Source organism: Aotus nancymaae, unplaced genomic scaffold, assembly GCF_030222135.1.
Source record: "Aotus nancymaae isolate 86718 unplaced genomic scaffold, 86718_ANA_hifiasm-v0.15.2.pri h1tg000019l, whole genome shotgun sequence".
Lineage (NCBI taxonomy): Eukaryota > Metazoa > Chordata > Mammalia > Primates > Aotidae > Aotus > Aotus nancymaae.
The window spans coordinates 5,943,708-5,966,067 of record NW_026988431.1 but is presented as its reverse complement, the minus strand read 5'-3'; the positions used below and the strand labels follow the sequence as shown (position 1 = coordinate 5,966,067).

The 22,360-nt window shown below is 37.1% G+C and overlaps 1 long non-coding RNA gene and 1 pseudogene across 1 annotated transcript in view; both read right to left on the bottom strand.

The window, feature by feature from the left end:
• The window catches only part of LOC105705616 (uncharacterized), a 226,775-nt gene that overhangs the window by 177,757 nt on the left and 26,658 nt on the right, over nucleotides 1–22,360 (bottom strand). The window lies entirely within an intron of this gene.
• Nucleotides 18,941–20,761, bottom strand: LOC105705613 (switch-associated protein 70-like; annotated as a pseudogene).

Sequence of the window (22,360 nt, the reverse complement as noted above, 5' to 3'; positions counted from 1 at the left end):
TATTTTGTCTACTCAGGACAGAATTAACTTAGAAATCAATAAAGAAAGATACTGGAAATTCTGTAAATATTCAGAAATTAAACATGACACTTCTAAATAACCAGTGAGTCACAGAGGAAGTCAAAAAGAAGTCAGAAAATAGTTTTTACTGAATGAGTATGAATACATAACATAAAATGCATGCAAAGTTTCCAAAGTAGTGCTTAGAAGGAAATTCATAACATAAAAATCTTCATATTTTTCTTATATTAGGAAAACGTTCACAAATTAATGATCTAAGCATTCACTTTAAGAAACTAAAAAAGGGCAAATTAAGCCTGACATGAGGAGAAGAAAGGGAATATGAAAAAAGCAGAAATCAACTAAATTTAAAAGAGAAATACAATGAAAAAAATCATCAGTAAAACTAATGAACCTCTAATAAAACTGATAAAAGAAAAAGGAGTCAAGATACAAATTAATACTATAAAATGAAAGAAGGTTGATAAGAACTAACATCACTTCAAATACTACATTAAAAGAGTAAAAAAACCAAACTCATAGCCTTAAATTAAATAACATAGATCAGGGACTGATATACTTTTTATGTAAAGCTCCAGATAGTAAATATTATAGGCCTTGTGGGTCACACACTATCTCTATTACATATCCTTATTTTATAATTTCTTTACAAAGTAGTATTGTTCTTAGCTTACAGACCATACAAAGCAAGCTACATTCCACATTAGGCTTAGGTATATTTTGCTAACCCCTAATATAGATGAAATGTACAAATTCTTTGAATGTGCACACAACCAAAAGTCACTCAAAAATAAATAGATTACTTGAATAATCCTATATCTATTAGATCAATTAAATTTGTAATTGAAACACTGCAACCGAGAAAACTTTCATATCCCAATAGCCTCACTGCCAATATCCTACCAGACATTTAAGGATGAGTTAATACCAATTTTTTTTTTACCAATTCTTCCAGAAATTAGTAAAGAACTGAACAATTCCTATCTTATTCTATGAGATCAGCATTACCCTGAGACCAAAATCTGACAAAGGCACTGTAAGAAAACTGCAGACCAACAACCCTCTTGAACATAGACACAAAAATTCTCAATAAAATACATGCACATTAAATTTAGTATATATAAAAAGACTAAAACACCACAATGAAGTAAAATTTATCATATAAATAAACGTTTGGCTTTACATTTTAATATCAGTATACTTCACCATATCAGTAGAATAAAGAAAATCCATATGATTATCTAAATAATTATAAAAAAAGCATTTGAAAAATTCAACATTCATTCATGATAAAAAGTCAAAGCACATTGAAAATAAAAGGAAGCTTCCACAACCTGATAGCATCTACAAAAAAACTATCATCATATTTAATGATGAAAGACTGACTTCTTTCTCATTAAGAATGGGAATAAAGGAAGGATAGTCACTTCCAATACTCCTATTTCATCAGATAAGAGATGAAAACTATACAGCTAGGAAAGAAAAAAAAAAAAACACCCATATTTGCAGATGGCATGACTGTCTATGTAGAAAATCCCAAAGTTTCTACTAAAAAGCTACTATAATTAATAGGTGAATAAGGTCATAGAATACAAAGTCAGTATATAAAAATTGATTGTATTTCTATATATTAGCAATAAGCAGTTGGAAAAAAAATTTTTTAAAATCATGTTTTACAATTGCACAAAAAGACATAAAATACAGGCAATATCTATGCTGAAAAGTACAAAACTTTACTAAGAGAAATTTAAAAAGACATGAATGAATGGAGAGGTATATAATTTATATAAATTGTAAGACCCAATATTATTAAAAAGTCAGTTCAATCCTAAATTGTATGCCCTCCTAATCAAATTATCAGCAGGAGTTTTGGTAGAAATTAACAAGCTGATTTGAAAATATATGTGGAAAGCCAATCTAGAATGGCCAAAATAATTTTGGAAAAGAGAACAAAATTGGAGCCCTTAACATTATTTTGTTTCAAGCCTTATTATATAGTTCTAATTATTCAAAAAGGGTGATGTTGGTGAAAGCGTAGAAACACAGACCAATAAAACAGAACAGACAGTCCAGAAATGACCCCACGTATCATATGGTCAACTGATTTTTTGAACAAGGTCCAAAGGCAATTCAGTACATAAAAGTTAATCTTTTCAACAAATGGTTCTAGAATAATTTGATATCAATATGCAAAAAAAGTCAATCTATACCTTGAATTACATACAAAATTTAACTTAATGCAGATTACATGCCTAAATGTAAGACCTAAAACTCTAAACTTCTAGAAGGAAACATAAAATATTTTGTAAGTTGAGTTACACAAGGATTACTTACATATGATACAAAAAGTATAATGTGTAAAAGAAAGATTCTGATAAATTAGTCTTCACTAAAAATAAAAAGGTTTTGCCTTTCAAAAATCACTGTTAAGAATATGAAAATGCAAGCCTTGAACTGGGAGAAAATATTAGCAAAACTCATAACTGGTAAAAAAGTTGTATTCAGGATATCTAAAGAACTCTCAAAACTAAACAAAAAGGAAACAAACTAATAAAGATGAACATAAGATTTGAACACATATTTTGCCAAAACTTTAGGAGCCTGGGGCAGGAGGATCGTTTGAGCCTAAGAGCTTAAAACCAGCCTAGGCAACATGGTGAGACCCCATCCTGCTCCTCCCTCCTGCCAAAAAAGATATATTAATGGCAAATAAGCATATGAAAAGGTGCTGAACAGAATTAATTATTAGGGAAATGCAAATTAAACCTACAATGAGATGCCATTACATACCTATTAGAATGGATAAATTTATTTTTTTTAATTGGCTGTGAGATTCTCATAAGTTGCTGATGTTGGGAAATGAATATGGCATTTTCCTATAAAATTAAATATACATTTGCCTTATGACCCAGAAATTACACACACACATGCACACAAACACCACACACACACACACACACATAAACACACCTGTGGACAAACATTTGGAGGGTACGTTTAGAGGGTATTATTCTAAAAAACTGAAAACAAGCCAAATGTCCTTCAACTATTGGATGAATAAGCAAGCTATGGTTTGTCTATATAATGAGTGTACCCAGAAATAAAAAGTAGTGAACCAGTGACACATGCAATAATATGGATAAATCTCAAAAGCATTATTCTAAGTAAAAGAAACAAGACTCAAAAAACTACATTCTGTATGATTCTATTTATATGATGTCATACAGCATATGATGAAAGGGCAAACAGAGAGACAAAATAAATCAGTAGCTGCTAGAAGGCTAGGATTTTGCAGTGACTGACTACATGAAACAAGATGGACATTTTTGGAGTGATTACATGTTATATATATTGATGGTGATTGTGGTTACATGACCAAAACCAACTACATCAAAATGTTCTCTGTGTTAGCCCTTCTGATTATACTTCATAGAATCATAGTGTGATGCATTAACGGAAATGGCTGATTTCACAGGGTATTCCCCAGCATAAAACTTCGGTTTATGTTGATGGAACATCTTTCTCATAGTTGGCATTTTTTACACCAATCTAGATAAGAAATCCCTTTTGGCAAGAGCTCTACATTTATATCAGATCAGAATGTTTGATGACACATTCTCTGGAGAATTACAGAACTGGGGCTTCCTTATTATGTAATAAACAATAAACCCTTGAAGTTCTAAGTATCTAATATTTTTTAGGTATCTCATATTTCTTTTTCTGATAGCCTCCAAAATATCCTTTTTAAATTAGGAAAGCGAGGGACACATTACCATTTATCACATGTAAAAGCTCAACCAGGAATAGGGGTGGTTTCTTACTTGTTTCTAAAACACAGTTAAGGAAAATGAGCAAATTTAGAAGAAAGAATGATGGAGACTTGATTCTGTTGCAAAACCACTAGTAAAGATCAGCCTCATGTACACAGTAGGGGTCAATAGAAAACCACCACTTTTCACCTAAAGCAATTTGTTTTTGAACAGCCTCATTAATTTTATCTTCTGCAAAGAATTTGGCCATCAAATTTATATTAAATACCAGAAAGCTGTCTTTTGGTTTTGAAAGATGTCTGAGTCACTTAAGAATCACAGGGTTCTCTGCTTGAGGAAGAGCTACTTTGGTGTTGAAAGATGTCTGAGTCACTTAGGATATGTAGAGAGATGGCTCTTTGCCAGCATGTGGGTTATCTAACATCTGAGCAGCCCAAAGTTCATGTTGGCTGTTTGCATTAATCACCATAATTTGACTAACAAGCCTGAAGTGACAGCTCAGCATCAGCATGGCACTAGGGCCACAAAATGAACAAAGACAAGAAGCAAAAAAGGTAGAGTGGTGAAACAGAAATCCCCCATTCCCCTCCATGGCAGTTGAGAATTTCCAAAATGTCAGTAAAGGCATCAAGAATTCAAGCAAAAGAGATAGCGAGGGGGAAGCCCAGTTGGGAAGAGAACTATTCCAACTTCACGTTCTTTTATTCATGGTTTTACTTCTTCCTACAAATCTTAGCCAGTTTCTGACTTTGGGCTGTGGCGTGTGAGGTGTATCCATACACAGACCCTAGGGTAACTTGGTTTCATTTGCTACGCTGTTCAAGAATCCAGGCTGGGCCTATCTGATTTCAAATAGTCAGATTTTGCCATTTTTCCTTAAAAATATATAATTGTTCTATCTCCACGACCTGGGTAAATTAAGAGTTTTATACAATTTCATAAAAATAAGAATGAACATTTTATTTACAAGAAACAGAGTAAAGCTACATACCTCACTACCACTACCACCCTCCTCCCCTGCCCACCACACACACACACACACACACACACGCACAAACACACATACACCCAAAGGCATAGAAATAAATGATCACTGAGTATAGATTACTTATTTCTTAGGTAATTCAAGTCAATTGATTGGCTTAATTCCTGGGCAGGACTTTAAATTTGCCAACGGTTTTTCAACTCAACCTTGTCTCTTTCAGTTTGCCTGAAGTACATCACCTGCCACGTATTATAGCTGAATCTTTTAATGAAGCATGGCCTCTTTGCTGCTTCTGAGTGGTCAACCTTACTTACTGGTCATGTGATGGCACCCCTCCCTGAAATCAAGGAGCTTCTCCAAAGATTCTCTCCCATTTCCTAAATTGAGTGCCACAGAATACTATCTCCATGGGATGTTATTTTGTGTTTAAAAAGAAAAAAAAAATGGTTTATGTGGTGAGATGAGATGTGCAAATATTCATTGGTGAGAATCTGTTTTGAACATACTTAAGAAGCAGGGCCCCTCAGAGCCTTTCATATGTGTGTGTGCCTTGTGAAATCTCCACAAGCAAATATGGCATACAAGATTTCCAGAACTTACTTGACAAAGGAGCTCATTTAATTTTCTCACCCACAACACCTATTGTTTCACAGGAGAGACTGCTTCCAGTTCTAAAAACCTAACGCTATCTTTCATCCTCCATTCAGAATCCCACCACCAGCTCCTAGCTCATTTGCTGAACAGGTATAGGTGGCACAACCAGATTCCAACCTCTCCTGCCTGACTTTGTCTCATCTCTCCAGGTGCTACATATGGGTCTCATACATTACAGTTATGTTTTATGATTGCTTCACACATATGATAACACCAAAAAGAATGTGCTCTCACATCACCCCTAGTTAATTCATAACCCAGGGGTATATAATGTTATCTCCCCTACCAGATAGTCAGCATGTTCCCTTCTGCTCCCTCTTAACAAACTAAGTCTTTAAATCTGTTTTTTAGTGGGTAGCCATAACACATCATAAAAGATTCTAGATATTTAATGAGATAAAAATAGATATGACTGTACTTTTCTTTCAAGCCATAGCTAGTCTTCTTGTTCATAAAATAAAGCCTTATTTAGTGGCTCATGCCTGTAATCCCAGCACTTTGGGATGTCAAGGCAGGTATATAGCTTGAGCTCAGGAGTTCAAGACCAGCCTGAACAATATAGCAAGACCCTGTCACTATTAAATAAAACAAACAAACCAGAAAACCCCCCAAAACACCTTTATTTAAAACGAAAAGTTTCTTTTTACAACTATAAATCTACCTGAAAATATCTTAACTTCTGATTTCTGAAAACAAGAAAATATAGTGATATACTCCCTTTCAATTGCTATTTGAACATTATTTCAATTTTCTTTAAAAGTAAGAATAAATTCTATTTGGAGAAGTATTTATTTTGATTAAGTAAAAAATTCTGTACATATTTACCATGTGTGCATTTGTGTCTGTGTGTGTGTGTGTGTATGTCTGTGTGTGGGTTCTTAGCATTTGGAAGAAAACAAAGATTGCTGAGGGTGGGAGGAGGTGTCTCCTGTTTTCACAGAGATTTCAGTGCTTGAGTCATCCTTGTCATTTTCAAACTCAACTGCTCAAAACTGAGTCACAGGGGAGGGGTGAAGTGGGGATTAAACTGAGTTTTGAAATAAATCTAACAACTGTAATAGGTAGTCACCCACAACGGTCACCCTAGGAGGCCACCTCACACATTGCTCACTCGTATACATTTTCTGGTTCTTTTCCATCACTCCCTAAAAAGAATGTGTTAGGCTGTGTTCATTTCCCAAACATGTCCTCTCCTCTTGGAAATGATGTGGTTACTAGCAAAACAACTCTAAATATTTGGACTTTTATAGCATACCACCAATCTATCCTGTAGTTTTCCGTACGGAACAATAGTTAACTTATTAAAACCCTTGGAATAAAGATCAACCATTCATTATTCTTATATCTCATCATTATTGTGAGGAATAAATGAGTTGGTATTTGTAGGATAATCTGAGTAGGGCTTAACACAGATTGTGTGTACTTACTAAATGCAGATAATAAATGTCAGCTATTACTATTACCACCATCACTACTTCTACTACTACTGTTGCTATCAGTGCCTCATTCAATCTCAGAGTATTTCCTTGAAAATTAAACTTGTGAAGTGTGTTTTAGACCCCTGCTTCTCAAAGTGTAGTTCACAAGGTCTGCAGACCAGCAGTGGCAGTATCGAGGCAGCTTGTCAGAAATACAGAAGCTTTGGTCCCTTCCCAGATGTACAGAACCAGAACTTGTGTTTTAACAAGATCTATGGGTTGTTCATATGTACATTAATATCTGAAAAGCACTCACAGAAGAATATTCTGGCTAATGGGGAGATACAGTACATACAGATGATCAATTCTCAAAGATTTCAAACAAGAATACAACAAAATAAACTTACTCTTTTAAATTTTGAGGGAAAAACCTGATACATCAGAGGTCTGCTTAAATGCCCTGTATTCTCAGAACACCCCTTGCTAAGAAGGGGGAACTGAAAGAATGAAGGTATGGTTATCACTAGCACTTATTAACTATTGGACATTTCATCTTATGTATTTCTGTGGAACCTGAAATATAACATGTTCAAAATAAAACTCATGGACTCTGTTAGGTTGGAATTTCCAGACACACATGCTGAAATAAAGATTCCTGTGATAGTGATTTATTAGAAATGCTCCCAGAAAAATCTAGTAAGGAAGAGGAGAAGTGGAATTGGAAGAGAAAGAAGTTAAGTAAGGAACAAATGTCCAGCAAAAGCCCATGGGGAAGGAGAAGTAATTGTGATTCAGTCACTCAGGGGACTCTGAAGATAGTGTAAGTCCTAGCAACACCAAGTGTGGTCTATACATTGGCAGGTCAACATCACTAGAAAACTTGCTAGATGTGCAAAATCTCATACCCCACACTAGTTCTACCAAATTGAAATATGCATTTTAATACAATCCTCCAAGTGAATCATAAGAATGTTAAAATTTGAAAAACACTGACATATGTCAATATATCAAAGCTGCTAACCAGGAGCAAGGACCGTTAAGTATTTATATTCCACTGCTGTGTCAGTCTTTGGTTAAGGACTGGTCCTAGGGTCCTTAATTTCCTTAGTAAATTCCCTGCCACTTTCTACCCTCTGTGCATGCAGGCAAAGGAGTTTAAGCAGGGTGAGGTCAGTCCCTGACAAGGAGACCCAGGATCTGGCTGCACCAGGAGGTGGTATGCAGGGAACTGATCAAGACATCCCAGAAGATTAAAGGCAGAAAACAAACAAGACCTGCTAATCTCCATTTACCTTTTTCCTCATTCTGCTCTTTCTCTGGTCTTTTCTAGCACATACATTATTCGCCATCCATAGAACTCTGAGATCACTTTTCCTCACTTTCCAAGACCAACAGGGGACCAGTCCTCTCAGGTCTACCTCCACAAGCGTTCTCAAATCTGTCCTCTATTCTCCATCACCCTGCCACTGCCCAAGTTCAGAGCTTTGGTATCTCAGACCATCACATTCCCTTTCTAACTGCCCTCAACCCCACACTGTGTCTGCCACCTGCACACATCTTGCTAGTTGAACGTCCCCTGCTCTTCCATGCCTTTCCTAATTCTTCCAGGCAGAAACGGCCATTCTATCTTCCTATAGCAGTATTTCTGGTATATTCTTCAAGTGAAGCTGGTATGTTCTTCAAGTGAAGCATTTGTCCTATTATTGCTATTTTTAGTCATTAGAAGATCTGTCTATCCGGATAGATTCTGAACTGCTTGAAGATAATGTCATAGCACTTTCTGTGCTTAGCACATAGTAGGTGCTTGATGAATGCATATTAAATAATGAAGTTATTGATTCGAAAGTATTTTTCAAGTACTTGAGCATAGGTCAGGTGCTTTGAATCTAAACTTAAATTTAATAAACTTCTCAAGGATGCAAATGCTGCATGAAGTGAAAAAAAGATGAATGAGAGATGTTATGAATAACCCTTTCAAGCTTTCCAATAGATGACACCTCACTCATTTGTCACTTAGCAGATTCTCTCAGCTGCTTTAGTAAAAATTAATTGTAATATTTAATGCAAACAGTTTTCTCAAGAATTGGTCACACACATTTGACAAAAGCACACAACAGCTACGGTCAATCACTGTTTATTATTTTAGCTATTAGACACTAATTTTCATATCCATTGCAGAATTGAAACTGTTTTCCAAATACAAGTCTTGAGAATAAATGCTGTTTACTTTTACTAATATCATTCCAGAACAAATGCAACATTTGTAACCTGAGTAATTAGTATCCAATCTGTTCTTTCTAAATTGTGAGCATCTCCCCCTTGCTCTTGCTAGTGCACTCTCTCTCTCTGGTTTAATTAATGCTAATGCATACTGCCCTACAAGAATTTGCAAGCTGTACTGAGAAATAATGCAGTGTTAGTTTTGTAATTTAGTGCACAGAGCACATTTGTGCAAAAGCTTTGTAAACTGGGCCTGTGGTCAAAAGGAGCAATTAGCACTTTGTTAGTATGCAATGATGTACTAATCTGTGCAGTCCCCAAAAGCAATTGTCTGTTCCATTTTGCCCTCATGTGCAAATTTTTTCCAGTGTATACAGCACTACTCCAAAAATAACACATTGCCTGCCTGGTGCTGTAAACTGGATTCATGATGATGAAGACGTATCAATTAGAAAATATCTGTTGGGGGAAAATATACATGAGTCTGGTCCTACAATTTTTAGCAAAATGAGAAAGTTGGTAAATAGCCTTTGAAAGGAGCTATAGTTTTCTGTTCCTCACTCAAATTTGACAAATGAAATTGTCTTCATCTTCATAAAAAGACTATAAGGTGGGCATCTGGTGGGAAAACAAGATCTCAAACCAGAATAGTTAAACCCAGAATCACATGGATGTCGATTTCATTAACACAGCAGGACTGATTTGCATTTAAACAGATGCCATCCATTCCTTTATTTAAATGGCACCTAAGAAACATAAGAATTTTGTGCATTCTTTGAACTTCTCAAGTTCTTAATAAAGCACATGATTATGTCAGTGGAATTATAAAAACAAAAATAATACCTTGCATTTTTAGAATGATTCTCAGTTTTCCTAAGGCACGTCAGGTACACCAGCTCATTTGAGTCTCACCACACATCTGTGGGTAGGCATTATCATCACCACTTTGCTGATGTGGAATCATGAGTTCAGAGAGGTTGAGTGACTTGTATAAATCACCCAGGAGGCAGTATTGTATAGTGATTCAAAGCATGAGCTTTGAGGCCAGAGTACCTAAAGTCAAATGTCCACTCTGCTTCTGTCTGGCATGTGACTTTGGCTTTACCTTTATGCACACGTTTCCTCAATCTGTAAAACAGTGATGATAATTATACAGTAGGTCCTTATTTAACATCATCTATAGGTTCCTGAAAACTGTGACTTTAAGTGAAATGACATGTACCGAAACAATTCTTACCAGAAGCTAATTGATATAAACAAGAGTTAAGTTCCTACAGCATATTTCAGGTCACAAACACATTACCAAACTTCTAACTAAAGATAAAAACACTTCTAATATATATTTTTAATTTTATTTTAAGTTCTGGGATACATGTGCAGAACATGCAGGTTTTTCTACATAGTTATACATGTGCCATTGTGGTTTGCTGCACCCATCAACTTATCATCTAGAAAAACACTTCTAATTGAATATTGAGATAAATGTGAGATATACATACATTTAAGAAAGATTAATAAAAATGAATAAGATGATTATTTGCCCTATTATTTCAATTCAGGGTCATGGGCAGCTGGAGCCTATCCCAGCAGCTCAGGGCTCAAGGCAGGAACCTTCATGCCTGGACAGGATGGCATTCCCTTGCAGGGCACATTTGCACAGACCCACATTCACTCAGACAGGGCAACCGAGACATCCTAAGTTATCTAATGTGCACATCCTTGGGATGTTAGAAGAAATTGGAGTACCCAGACAAAACTCACCCAGACATGGAGAGAATGTGCAAACTCCACACAGACAGCGTCACCAGCTGGGAATGGGTAGAATAATTATGTTACTCAAGTACCTGTCTCAAGGGGTTATTGTGAGACTTATATTTAAAGCACTTAAAATACAAATATGGGCAATATATGAATTAGCCATTATTATTGTTATAATTATTAGCATGTAGTAAGTGACAGAGGTAGGACTTAGATGTGAGGACTTTCAAAGCAATCCAGTAAATATAACCATTTTTCCTTTTCAAGGACCTATTTTTCAGACTATCAAAAGTTTCAAACATATTTTTGAAGATAAAAGAGAACTGAAGGGGAAATTAATGCTATTCAACTTAAGAAAAAGCTATTAAAGAGATAGTGAATATTGTTCTTTATTATCATCAAAGAATGCTGTAACAAGTTGGTAATAAGCTGAAACATGAATTTGATTTGACATAAATAAATAGTTCTGATAGTGGAGAAGAAGAGGTTTCTTAGGGAGTGTAGTAGATTGCAAAAATGACCACAGTCCAGCACCTCTCTTTGTATCAATGGCTCTAGAAGGCCACTTTGCAGCTCTGCTATCAAGAGGTGGAGCCTGTGTTCCTACCTAATGATTCTAGAATAGCTTGTGGCTTGCTTTAGCAAATAGGATGTGGTGGAAGTAATGGTATGCTAGTTCTGAGTCTAGGACCCAAAAGACCTTATAACTTCTGCTCTTGCTCTTGAAATACTGCCCAGTTACCCTGAGCTAACCTGCTGGAGGTTGAGAGAGGTTTGATCCCTTGCCCCAGGCCACAGCCAGCAAACCCAAGAGGCAGTCATCTAACTTATTGGCAACTGACTGCAGGTATATGAGCAAGTTCAGCTGAGTCCAGAAGAACCACACAGCTGAGCCCAGGCAAAATTGTTACCCCACAGAAATATGAGCAAAATAAATATATATATTTTTAATCTGCCATGTTTTGAGGTAGTTTGTTATGCAGAGAAAGCTAAATAACTCTATGAGACTATGGCATTTTTGACCTTAAAAATCCTTGAAGACAACATAGGTATCTCCCAGTGGAAACTATTTTGGAAAAAAACTATATGGGATAACATGAGGAAATAGACTTTAGAGGATTTGTTCCAACACACATACTTCTCTAAGTTTGTGAAATGAAGGTTTAAACTCCAGCTAGAGGGTTATTTTCATCTGAAAGGAAACAAACAGCGTACTCTTTTAATCATGCATTCAGTAATCATCATTGTTGAGCACCTCCTCTGTGCCAAATGCTAAGAAAATGAAACAGTCTCTTTCCTAGAAAGAAATAAAAATTGTGGCAAATATAATTTTGACTCTACCTGTTTGCTATATATTATTAAAAATCAAGTTTTTAAAAGAAAGATTGCATTTCCCTAGTAGTCATGTAAGCTTAATGACAATATTACGTGAAAAACAAATAGGTTACAAAGATGCTTTTAGAGCATATTTTAATAGTTTATATATCATAAATGTTACAATACCTACTTGTGAGAAGTTGAAATCTAGAATAGGCATTCACGCAAAGGTCGGGCCATTTCATCATTTGACATTCAATACAAGTTGGTAGAGCAAGTCTGAATCCTGACACTGAACTTTTACCAAAGTCTGTGTGCCAGTCAACATTTCCTGTCATACAAGTCTGACATATCAGGTCTGGGCTACCTTATTCTTTTTCTTCTTTTTGGTATTTGGTAACCATAATTTTATTGTAATCCTCATACTTTAGAAATTCCTCCTCCTTTACACTTGCTTTTTTCCCTCTGTATTTGTCAGCTGTGGTTGGTGCCATTGCCCTTTTCTCCTTTGGTCTAGGCAGTGGTGATCTTTTCAACTGTAGCACCATGCTGAGATATACATTAGTAGCAGGATGATACAAAGCCCTCTCAGATTTCTCACAGTTGTTTTCATATGGGAGGTTTTATGTCTCTCATAGCTGCAAAACACTTTTTCAATTTTTCTCAGTTGCCTGGAGCATATAGTACATAACCCACAATGGTCTCTCATTCATTCATTCATTCATTCACTTGTTCATTAACTCTACTAATAAATATTGAGCTTGGCAATGTGCTGGGCTTGGAAGATACAAATTTGAACCAAATATTAACTTGAAATCTGTCCTCAGGGAACTCATAGTCTAGCGAGAGAGAGAAAACTTTGTCAAATAGTTATAAAAACAAGTGTAAAATTGCCTTTAGGGTGACACCTGGTATATGAGTATTTTACAATAGCTAAGGAGAGAACATCCTTCCTTTAGGAAATATCACTTGAAGTGAGATATGAAGCCTGTGTAGAAAGCAACTAGGAGAAGAAGAATGCAAAACAGAATGAGCAGAAAAAACTGTGAGTGCAAAGGCCCTGTGGCAGGAAGAGGCATAAAGATTTGGGACTACAAGGCAGTCAGAGAGGCTGGGATACAGAAGGTCAGGGTGAAAATGTGGGTAGGATGAGGAGGCAGAAAAAGGAGGAACAAAATTGGGTAGGCTTTAGTAAGGAGTTTTACCTGTATCCTGAATCAGAGAAAAACCAGTGAAGGGTCTAGCAGGGTACCAACATGGATAGAGTGGCATTTTAAAAAGATTACTTTGGCTGCAGTGGGGTGTAAGAACACATTGAGCTTCTGTTCCATAAGAAATCCCCAAAAAGAAATCACACACAAGCCATAGCTGAATATTTAGACCAAGGAATGAGAAGGAGGAACAGGTGGAAGTGGTCTAAAAGAAGACAAAAACCAGTGTTGAGCTAGAAAAGAAAGTAATCAGGATACTTTGTCCACGAGCTGCAGAACCCACATTTGTCTTTGTTTTTGTTTGTTTGTTTGTTCTGAGACAGAGTCTAACTCTGTCACCCAGGCTGGAGTGCAGTGGCGCCATCTCGGCTCATTGCAACCTCCACCTCCAGGGTTCAAGCAATTCTCCTGCCTCAGCCTCCTGAGTAGCTGGGATTATAGGCACGCACCACCACATTTTTTTTTTTTTTTTGTATTTTTAGTAGAGCCGGGTTTTACCATGTTGGCCAGGCTGGTCTCAAACTCTTGACCTCAGGTAATCCTCCTGTCTCAGCCTCCCAAAGCATTGGGATTACAGGCGTGAGCCACCATGCCCAGCCAGGATGATTTGTTAAACATGCAGATTCCAAGGCCCCATCCTACAACTTTTGAGTCAGAATCTCTAGGAGATGAGATCTGGGAATCCGTGTTGGTGTGTTGAGTCAACCATGACTAAAAATTATATTGTCTAAGGTAAGTGAAAAAAATGACGAGGTTGAAACTATTCAAAATCCCACGAACTCCTCAACGTGAGATCTGAGCAAAAGAAAGAAGAAAAGGCACAGATACAATGAAACAACATTAGACATGGGTTTTCTTCCAGGCTTAGTCAAGGCAGCTCCCTGTGCCCTGAGGTTTGTCCCAGGACCTCTCTGCCTGTGTTCTCATCTGCACCACAGTGCTAAAGGCCCTTCCAGCCATGAACGCTAAATTCTAAACTGAAGCATCTATGTTGATCCCTACTTTCCCTACACACCTGATGATGATTTACCTTCATTTTATTCTGATTACCAATTGAGACTTGTTTATAATACTTTAAATTAGAGTTAGCAAATTATTTCCTGTGGACCAAACCCAGCCTGTCCCCTGTTTTAGTATGGCCCAGGAGCTAAAGACGGTTTTACATTTTTAATGACTGAAAAGAATCAAAAGAAGATTTATTTTATGATGCAATAAAAGTATATGAAATTCGAATTCAGTGTCCATAAAGAAAGTTTTATTGGAAAACACAGCCATACTCATTCATGTATGGCTGATTTTGCTGCATACATACTTCACAAGGTCAGGTTGAGTAGTTGTGACAGACATCATCTGGCCCACAAAACCTAAAATATTACTAATTTTTTAACAGAGAAAGTTTCTGACTCATGCTTTAAATTAACCTCTCAGCCTTTTTGGTTAAACTACTGACAAATTATCAAACTCCTGTGAAGCAAATAGTTAATTTGTAATCAAATAGTTAATTTGTAATCAAATAATTGCCCCATAATTTAAATATTTTATAAATTTGACTTTTCAAATTGAATCTTCTTAAAGTCTATATCTTTTGGTATTATGACTAACTTACTATCATTCAGGTGAATCAGAAATGTATGGATTCATAAAGGATCTAAAATAATTATGAGTCCACTGTATACTGCCTAGGCTTCTCTAGGAGTATATCAAATTAATAAGACAGAATCTACATATAGTCTGTACTTCAATTCTAATTGACTTATCTAAAACAGAATTAATTACTTTTGACTTCAAACCCATCTCTTAGTCTTCTGTTCTATACATTTAATACTGTACATTTGAATAACATTTTATGAATATGCAAAATGCTTTTGAAAACAGTAAAAATCAGATAATTCACACTATTGACAAGGAGGCCTAGTACAGATTAGCTCATTTCTAGAGAAAGGATTAATTGAAAAAAAAAAAATGGTGTAAGTTTACTGAATTACCCTGTAAACTGTGCCCAGAGAGACACACACTGTTGACAAGAATCTTTCAGTAAAGATACCATAACATATTTGGTAAACATAATGGGAGTTGCACTTGCAGGAGACCTCATTACAGCTCTTGGCTATGAAATGTTCGTGGAGAAGTAGGGTGAGACTGCTGGGTTTTCTGAGAGAAGTATTGAGTTTGTGGATTATTAAAGAGGTGAGAACCAGTGAAAAAGTGGGGTTAGGCTGTACAGCACTTTTCAAGACTTATTCTGTCTTCAATGTTTACACTGCTAGAGAGTTTTTCTCAGATTCAACTCGAGTCTGGTAAATATCTTTTTAATTATATTTATTATTTTGTTTTAATTTTTTTTAGTACCACGTGCAATAAAATCTTTTGAAAGAGAGGAATTGGTATGGGGGAGAGAAATAGCAGACTGCTAGTAGTAATAACCTTTGGATGTCACCTTCCCTAGCTTTTCCAACTCCTAATAAGCCCATGAAGGGCAGACAGTTTTAAGGCCCACTGGGACAAGAAATTAAAATTGTTTCCTCTGGCATGGGCCAGACTGGAGCAATCTTATAAAGAAAGCAAATTTATTTTTTTCCCATATCCTCTCTTCAACTCACACATTTTTTTCTAATCAATTATTAGTTTATTATTTGATGATCAATTCAACAATTTTTTTTTCTGGTATTTTTAATTTTCTTATTGGGTCCATTTTACTTAAAAAAATACAAAATATTTTTAATATATCTTAGAAAAATTAGCAAAAATTTGTGAAAGTTGAGCATATTACACTGTACAATGTTATGATACGAATGTTTTAAAATAATAAATATTTGGTTTTCTTTTAACATAGCACATCACAAAAATACATTTTAAAAACTTTTTTCATGCATAATTCCTGAAAATGATCATATCCCTACTTATTAAGGAAAACACCTGATTATCACAAGCACTCAAACACTCCTGAAATTTTCTGTACAGTAATTACAAAAGTAAAACCAAGAGTTCTGTTGGCCCTTTGACAGGTAAAACCATTTTAAATGCTAGGAAAAAATCAGTTAGTATCAAAATATAATTCCAAATGGTATTTACTTAGTTCATTTCTGTGCTATCTTTGATTCACAAGTATCTATCTTAGCCAAAGCACTGTTTAAAAGGATTTTGCTTCCCTTAGACATAGTGTCACTGAAACCAAGATGTAAATTGGTAACGTTGTGCATTAAACAGAAACCTGTTGCACAACCACATATAAAACTACTTGGTCATATCAAGGTCCACCTGTGACCAGAAAGCAGGCAGTCCTTAGGCCGATGGCTGGGAGCCAGACAGTGAGGTCTTCAAGAAGCCAGGGCTAGGGCAGCTAAGCCCCAGGTCATATTTTCAGCTACAGCTGTGGATTAAGCCAGGTTGAAGGAAGGACATTCTGCAAAAGTGCAGGGCCTATTTCACAACTTTAAGAAGTAGAAATTCACATATTCTATTATCACCCTCCCCACCATGCAGAGACTCCCCAAGGCCACACTGTTCCACCCCATAGATTTCACATAGGTGATTAGCTTCTTTGTAAAATATTTTTTCCTCATGCTGGAATGAGGGATACTGGGGTCTTCTGGTGTAATGTGTAATCAAACCACAGGAAAGTTTCCATTTCTTGCCTAGGTCTCATTGGTCTAATACACCTGCCAGCTACTGAATAAAATGATAATATTGATAAATGGCTAGGCAGAAATTCAACACCCAAATCCGCTGTCAAATTTCAAAGGCACATGATACAAAAATATTTTAGACAATAATCTAAACTTTATAAAGATAACTACAAGAAATCATTAAATAAAATTATATTTTTATTAAACAGCTAAAAGTCTTAAGACAAATACCTAAAGACCACTTCTTCATTGGCAAATATTTTCTAGTCATAAAAGGTGATAATTTATGGGATTATATTCCAGTTTCCAAATACATACACTGAAACCTCTAATACCACTCTCTCTAGATGTATACATCTATTTGGAATTGCTTTCTTAGCATGCACTCAGCAAGCACTAGCATAAGAACACCTGAGGTTCTCTGTCCTCATTTAATACTTGTAGAGAGAAAAGGACTCTATTCTACTGAGTTCTGCCCCCTCCTTTTTTTTTTGCAATAACTGAATTATCCCCATATTTATTTATAATTTTAAGCTTAATTGCTATCCATGGAGTTACTGCTGCTTCTCAATTATAACTAGTGTTAGAAGGCTTGATTTCATAAATGTTCTCCTTAATCCAAAGATAGATCATGTACGAAAACCTTCCTTAATACTCCTTTGAAATCAGATACATATAAACTATGATCCCAATTTCCCTGTTAAATTTATTTCTATTGGCTATTTCCTCCATTGTCATCACAGAGGAAGGGAAAAAGCAAAAAAGCTGCCCGTCTAACAAAGGCTAATATCATGGCTAGTCTAATATATTGGCATGCTGTCATCTTTATGATGTTTTGAATCTAACTAGCAGACATACAGTCAACTTCCTACTGGCCATGCGCATATAATTTGCTTTCTTAATTATCCAAATAATTTTTATTTCAAATTAGCTTCTTTCTACTACTCAGCATAATCCTCTCACAGCCTGGCATATACTTAGTAGCACATCACTGACTAGAGAGAGTGAATATGAGAGAAAATTAGGTTGAGAATATGGGGCAAAGGTATGGTCTCCTCTAAGGTGAGGGGAAAGGAGATGGGAATGAAACATGCCAAGTGTATGATGGTTAGGGAAATAAATATATTAGTAGAAGCTAAAAAACCCCTACTAACAGGATCACATTCCAAAAGGGCAACCAGGAAATGGCAGTGACTCCATGACTTCTCTGTCAGAGCACCAATGGTCAAAGGCATTCCATGTTAAGTATCAGGGAATGGAAAGCAAACTGCCCAGTCTAGTTTAACAGCACATACTCGGAGAAGGAAACACACTGCCAAAGGAAAGAGCTGACACCCAGTCCACAGAGGTCCTGACTACTCCGTGGCAGTGAGGCCCTCCAAACTCTGCAGAGCTGACTATGCTGTCTGCACCCTGCCTCATTTGGGGAAGAATCTGAGAGAGCTAAAAGGTAATTTTCAGAAGGTGAAGTTTTCAAAGAAAGAGTAAATAAACAGCTTGACAATACTGACTTTTTCCCCCTTTTCAGGTAGCCCTTATTTGCAGAAAGATAAATAATAAGGCTTCCTTAGGATATTGACCCACTTAGGCACAGAAGGAAGAAGAGTTAAAAGCAGCAAAGCCATTTCTTTTTCTTTTTTGAGATGGAATCTCACTCTCACCCAGGCTGGAGTGCAGTGGCATGATCTGGGCTCACTGCAACCTCCACCTCCTGGATTCAAGTGATTCTCCTGCCTCAGCCTTACAAGTAGCTGGAATTACAGGCGCCTGCCACCATGCCCAGCTAATTTTTTTTTCTTTCTATTTTTAGTAGAGACAGGGTTTCACCAGGTTGGCCAAGCTGGTCTTGAACTCCTGACTTCAGGCGATCCACCGCCTCGGCCTCCTGTGATGCTGGAGGCATGGATTACAGGCGTGAGCCACTGCGCCCGGCTCCCAAAGCTGTTTCTTTTGTCTTTAGCATAAAGCCCTCCCACCATATAGTATCTACATAATTGATGAGATGTGAGACAGCAAGCTCAGTCACTCCGTGGTCTTTTTCTCTTTCCAATTCTTCTCTCTCTCTTCAAGGTCTGCCTCAGTGAAAGCAGCAGGTCCCCAGTTAGTGATCAGGTGAGAGTTCTTTGAACCTGGTTCTATCAGTCGAATTAATCCTTCATGATGGGCCACTTTGTCCTTCCAGCTCTTGGTCTTATTAGCTGCCATCTCCAGCTTTTTTTTAACTTCCTAGTACTGCTCAAGTGCTTGTTTCCGTTCCAACTCCAGCTGCTCCAGCTGCTCCATGGCCTCCTTCAGGGCCCGCTCCTCCAGGACACGCTGATTCTCCAACTCCTGCTTCTCTGCCTCAGTCATCTGAATGGCCTGCTGCTGCTCCAAGTGTCACTTTTCTAGTTCAGCCCTCTTGGAAGACTCTTCCTCCAACAACCTGGCCTGAAGCTTCCACACCGTCTCTTCATCTTGCCGGGCCTGTCTCTCATCCTCAAGAGTCTCTTGCAGCCTTAGGTACGTATCTTCCAGCTCCCGTACTCGCTGTAAATACTGTTCCAGTTCAGAGGACTTTTGGGCAACCTGTTCTTCCATCTGCTGTCTGATAAGCTTCTCTCTTTCCAGCTCTGTGCTGAACCTGGCCTGAAGTTCCACTTGAGTCTGAAGGCGTTTCTTTTCCTCTTCTGCTGCACGAGATGCTGCTTCCTCGTTTCTTCCGCACGGCCTCCAACTCCAGCTGCTTGCTTTCGCTGGCGGCCTGGAGCTCCTTCATTTGTTGCTCCAGTTCCTCTTGTTCAGCCAGTTGCTTCTTCCAGAGTTCCTTCAGACGCTGTCGAGCTTCTTGTGTGGTGGAGGGCTGCCCAGCTTCAACAGATGAATAGTAGAATGAATGGCTTGAATCCACTCCTGTTTCTTCTTCTTATCTGAAGCACCAATTTCAAAAGTCTTATCAAAACATTTTATGAGAAAAAGGCATTTCTTTCCATCTTTGTCAGGCAAGGACTCTAAACAGCAATTTTCATCCAAGAGAATGTCTCCTTTCTTATCATTCAGGTCCTCACTCACATAGTAAGAAATTATGTTGCGTTTTAGTACAAACCATTGTTCAGTCCAGTTTTTCCGTCTGTGACCCTTTTTCATCATGTAACCCCCCTGTTTTTATACATCTAATATAAGTTCATTAAAGACTTCATTAATTGCCATAGACACAGTCTGCCAATCCATGCCTTTGCTAAACTGTCCATTTCCAATAAGCTCGATAAGTTCCCACGCAGAAGGGCCATCTTTACTGTCATCAAAGTTGACTTTATAATGTTCAAATTGTTCTTGCTGCCAACCTCCTCCCATAGCTTCTGTAAGCTTCTTAAGCAGGTATTCGATCTCTTCTGTCACAATAATTAATGGATACTTGGTCTCAGATAAAAAGTTGAAAATAACCCATACTTTAAATGCATCACCTTCTGTAATGAGCAGGGAATTCCTTTGTGAGGTTTTTTTTGACACAGAGGGTCCAACACATCCTATTGAATTCAATCTTGTCAAAGTTGTCTTGGACCTTTTCCAAAATGAACTTGTTTAAATAAGGCATGTAGCCCTGGTTGGACACTGGCCCCTCATCATCATCCCTGAAGTGTTCTTCAAGGGCAACAGGGTCATGAGGAACCTTCAGCACCGTGCACAGGTTACGGGAAAGGACCTTGAGCTGGGACTTGGAGACTTTGCCACTGTGGTCATGGTCGAGTGCAGTGAAGGCATGCCAGATGGCTTTGAGCAGCTCGTCCCTCAAGCTCCCCATGGTCGCTGCCCTGCTGCCCCACCAACCCCTCCTGGCCAGCCAGCCCCTCCATGCCTCTCAACAAGTATTTATTTAGCACCTGAGAGGCACCAGGTTAAACCTCTGGCAGCTCTATAGAGAGTTCTAAGTAGTCAATCTGTTCTATCTAGCCAAGGTAGGAGAGCGCTGGAACAAACAATGCTAATATCTCTTTGAATTAACATAATAAAAGTTTACTTCTAGCTCATGTAACTTTTCAGTGTGGAAATTGGGCCCTCCCATTTTGTAGTTCTATAATATCATAGGACATCAGGGGCCTTCCATTTCAATGGTTAGCACTCAGTCACTTGGCCACAGATAACTGTAATGAGAAACATGAGAAACATGGTTTAACCCTTCCCAAGAGAAGGAGGAAATGGGTTGGGGAAAAGATAGCCAGTCTTGGCCAAGTATCTTCAGGAAACTTACTTTCTCTCATACGCCAGTGCTGGACCACTCAGCACCATCATACTGCATGGATTGACATTCCTTTCACACCTCACACCACCCAATGCTCTGAAATCTTTTAGCCTCTCAGCATCACTGGAGGCAGGGATAGGAAATGTGAACTTGATTGAAATAGGAGATTATTTGAGAAACCACTCTATGCCTTATTATTTTAATAAGTTAAGTAAATTATTTTAATCTTATTTAATCCTCTCAACAATTCTGAAATGTAGGTTTTATTAACGTCATATCATCAATGACAAGCTGAGATTCAGAGAGGCTAAAATCCTCCTAGGGTGACTTGGATTCAGTCTCAAGTCTACTGGACCCCCAATCTGGTACAGTTTTCATTACACCGGTTTCCTAACTTGAGCTTTTTTTGTGCAGCACCTTTATGCCATGTCCTATATTACATACTTCTAGTACTGTTAAAAAGATCTTCTCATCAAAACTTAGTCTCAGCCAAGGCAATGCTATCTGTGACACACTATGATGGTACTATCTTTACACCTTAGCAATCACTTTATTGCTTGTATCCTCATTATTTGTAATTTAGGATAACAACCTAATAAATAATGCTGAGCAAGGACAAAAGACCAGCACTGATAATCTATAATACTTTCCCTGGGATTTTTGCATTTTTAACAATATATGCTTAGGGTTTAGCCTAGAGGAGAGAGTCACTAGAATGACATTCTCAAATTAAAACCACAATGAGCTATCATTGCATAGCCACTGGAATGACTAAAAAGACAAATTAAAAAAGCAAATTTTGCAAAAATATATAACAATTCTCACAAATAACTGGAGAAAATATAAAAGCATATAACCACGTTGGAAAACTGAGCAGCAGTGAGAAAATTTAACATCTATTTTTCACCCAAATTTTTCACTTGTAGGTATTTATCCAAGAGAAATGAAAATATGTTCACATACACACACACACACAACACACACACACACAATCTGTAAAAAATATATAAAGATTCCCCAACTTTTTGGTCTCTTCTACATTCTTAATAATCACTGAGAACCCTAAAGGGCTATTGTTTATGTGAGTTTTATCCATTAATTGTTACTAAATTAGAAATTAAAACAGAAATTTAGATAACTATTCATTTTGAAATAACTGTA